The sequence below is a fragment of the Trichosurus vulpecula genome, chromosome 6 (assembly GCF_011100635.1).
Source record: "Trichosurus vulpecula isolate mTriVul1 chromosome 6, mTriVul1.pri, whole genome shotgun sequence".
Lineage (NCBI taxonomy): Eukaryota > Metazoa > Chordata > Mammalia > Diprotodontia > Phalangeridae > Trichosurus > Trichosurus vulpecula.
This window is the reverse complement of record NC_050578.1, coordinates 82,908,415-82,912,779: the sequence shown is the minus strand read 5'-3', so window position 1 is coordinate 82,912,779 and position 4,365 is coordinate 82,908,415. Positions and strand designations below refer to the sequence as shown.

Sequence of the window (4,365 nt, the reverse complement as noted above, 5' to 3'; positions counted from 1 at the left end):
AGAGCATTAGCTCCCTGAGAGCTGGGTATGTCTTGTTTGCTTGTATTTGTATCTCCAGCTTCCCCCACCCCGCTCCAGCACCAATCTCTGTATGTAGCACATAGTAAGTACTTTAAAATGTTTTATCTATCTAATTTTCTCCCAGTTAATTTACACACCACTGTAAGCTTCTTGAGGGCAGGGAATGTTTCATTTTGTTTTTGCATAGTCTCTGGCATTTGGCATTTAATCAATGCTTGTTGATTGATTGATTGCTATCACTTTCTCCAATGTTCTAGCTTCTCTTTCCTCTATACACTCTTGTCCTTGGAAACCTCGTCCACTCTCCAAGTTTCCATTATAACTCCTACGTGAATGATACTGACTGCAAGGGTCACTGTGAGCAAGTCACCAAAGCTCTCTGGGTCCCAGATTCCACATGAGACATTGGACTAGATGACCCTGAGGTCATTTCTAGCTAGAAATCTAGTGAAGCACCCCCTCTGTCGGGTGTTAGATCAGCCATTAGAACATATGCTCCTTGATGACAGAGACTTTGCTTTTGTATTTGTATCATCAGTGTTTGGCCCATAGGAAATGCTTGATAAATTATCTTTCATCAGTTCACTCACCCACTCCCTAATTTCTCCTCCTCGGCCAGGATTGGTCGTAATAATTATTCATCATTGTTCTTTTTTTGCTATAATATTGTTCTCCTGCTGCTTCTCCTTTCACTCTGGTTCATTTTGTATAAATCTTCCCAAGTTTTGCTGCATTCTTGATAATCCTTACTTCTTAGAACAAAATAAATAATATTTTTAAAGAGATCTCTCTGGCAGTATCTAGATCTAGAATAGTGGCTTTCAAATGTTTTGGTATCAAGAGCCCTTTACATTCTTAAAAATTATTGAGGACCCCAAGGAGCTTTTGTTTTTATGTGGGTTACAGCTAGAGGTATTTATCATATTAAAAACTAAAATGTCATAGTATTATTATTATGAAAATAGGTTGGCTTTATGGACCCCCTGAAATCGGAGACCTTGGACCACGCTTTGAGAACCACTGAACTAACCTCACCTCATTCTAGAAGCCATTCCCAGTTTCTGGGTGCTGGCCCAGACTTTACCTATGGTCATGGTGGAGAGGATGGCAACACTGGTCTAGGCACTAAGGCTTATTTTCTAAAATTGGCCTCACAAATCCTTTGATGCAATGAATGGCACATTGAGTGTTTAACAATATAATCAACAGAACACAAGGACAGATTGTTCCAATATTGACAAAATTTTTGAACCACCTGAAGGCCAAGATGAAGGTAGGTGGAAATATGAACATGGAAGGGAATCTACTTGGAGCTAAATAAACTTGCTGTCAAACTTCATATACTCAGATGATGGCAACTGAACAACAGATTTTAATCTGTGCAGCTCATAAGACTCTGAAAGTTTCCTGCTATAGACTACACTAGGCACACACTTGATAATATGACTTCTGAAAAGCAATAAATATTTCCCTAGCAGAGTTCACACAAAAGAGTCATGTGTAGGCAAACTTGGATCAGTATCCCATAGAATTTACAGAATATTTTAATCATTGGCAAATATTTGAGGAATATAAGAATAAAACATTTTAGAGTCACCAATTTACTAAATATGTGATAAAATAGAATATTATGTCTAAGGAAAATTTGAATAGACCAATTGTGGAAGAGAAGGTACACAATTCAGAGTCTAGGGAAAGTGAAGCAACATCGGAATTACACATAAAAATGTACTGAACACATCAATAACATTAATTATGTACTGTATATGTAATTTTAGACACTCCAATCATGCATTTATATTATGACTTCTTTGTTTAGAATGGTTTTGCCTACTGTGTGTTGACTTTTAAAATGGGAAACACTTTAAGTTATTTGTGAATATTCATCAGTATAACGCCCATGTCTTTTTAAATAAGATTAGTACTGTGTGTTGATAATGCCTGCTAATAAAAGAATTTATCATTTTGTAAAATTGCTGCTAAATAATCATTGGATCACAGTCTTCAGTAAACAAACTTATCAGAAAAAAAAAGATGAGCAAGCGTTAGGTTTCCAATATGCACATTTACTAATGAAATAGCAACATTTCCCTTAGTTTTACATCCTAAATTTAGAATAGTCTAGAGGATTCCCTGTAAGTCCAGGCTAAATCATAACTCATTTCTGAAATACTGTTTCAAAAATCTGCTTATGAATTTATCTATATGCAAAGATTATGTATATATCCAAATGCAAAAGCAAGTACAGTCTTAGTAATACTAAGAGATTAATCTTACTCTGCTATACAACATGCCTACGAACTGTATGTTTTTTTCTGCATTTACCTTTTTATAAAAGTGGACTCCAAGAAGTTTTGCATACATCATGGTAAAGATGCTGAAGTGAATAAATGCTTCTCCCAACGAGAACCACTGTTGAAATCTTCGTTCTTTTGCTTCCACTTCTGATGCTGTCAATTGACTTGGGATATTCCACTTATTTTCAGATATTTTTTACTTACAAATTGCATATACCTATCACAAGAGTTTGAGCTTCCTCAAAATACTATACAAATATTGAGAATTATTTAACAAATTGGCAACCTGGACTGAGTTGCTTGTATTTTCTTAAACTTTCACTATATCAAACCCAAAGAGTAAAATCTATTTCAAAGTAAACACCAGATTATTGTTAAGGTTTGTATTGTTAAATCAGATGTAGAGTCAGACTCAGAATCAGAGGAAGGGCTGGGTTGAAGTCCCATCTCTGATAAATATCAGCAATTTGACCCTAAGTAAGTTATTTACCCTTTCATTGTCCCAGTAACTCACTCAGACTGTCAAATCAAATCAACAAGGATTTATTACCACCATGCTAAGTGCTAAGAATACAAGTACAAACAAACAAAAAGACAGTTCTTTCCCTCATGGAGTTTACAATCTAATGGGGGATGACAACACATAAAAGGAAGCTAAAAGCGGGGAAAAGAGAGAGGGAGCAGGTACCCACTCAGGGCCATGATGGAGAAAGCCTGGAGACCCAAGAGTAGAGCCCAAGGGGGAATGAAAACATGCCTGACCTGGGTACTTTCCTTAAAATGGAAGTTCTAAGAGGAATCAACTAATCAGGGGAAGGAACTTCAGGGGCAGAGTGAACTCCCAGGGTAAGAAATGTCATTGTAGGGATCAGTCTTATCCCTAGAGAGGAGATGAGGAAATATGCTGCCCCCTTTCCCTGGAGAGGTGAGGGACTATGGATATAAAATGTCACATACACTCCATTTTAGTTGGCTTTAACTATTTTTCTTTTGTTACAAAGGAAACCTCACTAGGTGAGGCGTAAGGTATGGAGCAGAACAACTGCCCTTCTACATTGGAAGAGAAAGTTTTTTCACTGAAGTTCCTATACCAATAATATTACAAGTCTAAATTTTTTTTAATTGAACTCATTTCTTACTATCTTTTCTCACCACATGGAAAGGTAGCATGTTACAGAGGGATGGATGACATTATCATGCTTTCCTCTCCAAGACTGCCCCACCTGGACTTAAAGACTCTGAGTGAAATCCCTTCCTACTGCTTGTCAACATTGAAAAAGTCTTTATGAGATTTTACCAGGTGGTTACATTGCCCCTAGCATGTTTCTGTGAATATTTTATTTGTGGGCAGAATGGATCTGCTCTCAGCAAGACAAATCAACCCAGACATTTCTAAGACAGTGCTCTATCATCCTTAGCTGTAGATTTCTCCTTTTGCCCCACTTCCTTCCAAAAGTGCACAACCCTTGCGAGAATTAATTCTCAAGGTAGCACGTGGCCACTGGGGTGATGATTCAAGACAACAGACCAGCCAGTCTGCACTTTTGAGAAGGAATGAGCTGTAGTTTACTGGGTTCCTTTGAGCCATAACAATAGAGACGGGATGGAAGGGAGGATGGGAGCAACAGCAGCCTAGCCCCACAGAAGCCAGACACATAAATTAGAAGCAAAAATTCCCAGTTTCCAGAAATCATCATTACTAAAGATGTTTGTGGGATACCTTTTGCTGATACCTTCAGTTCGTCACTTTGATCTTTCCCCAGGTTTCAGCATCTTTCTGACTACCCTGACGCGATTTAACTATCACTTTTGTAATGACTTAACAACAAGCTGGAGGGAGAGCATTCAAGGAAGTCGCTGTGGGCTTGCTAAAGCCCAGGAGGATTTACTTTCTAGTTTATTCACAAGCTAGGATAGTGTGGGTGTCATCAGAGCCAAGCTTTGCAAAGCATAGAGAAAAGAATTCAGTTCAAAACTACAGTTGCGTCTAGCTAGGGTGGTTTTGTCATTATCTCAGCATCTGTCTTGGGTTGGACAGACTCTATAA

At 37.9% G+C, this 4,365-nt stretch overlaps 1 pseudogene; it reads left to right on the top strand.

Moving 5' to 3' along the window:
- The first annotated feature begins 1,170 nt into the window (after window positions 1-1,170).
- On the top strand, window positions 1,171-1,756 carry LOC118854668 (annotated as a pseudogene).
- Window positions 1,757-4,365: the final 2,609 nt, after the last annotated feature.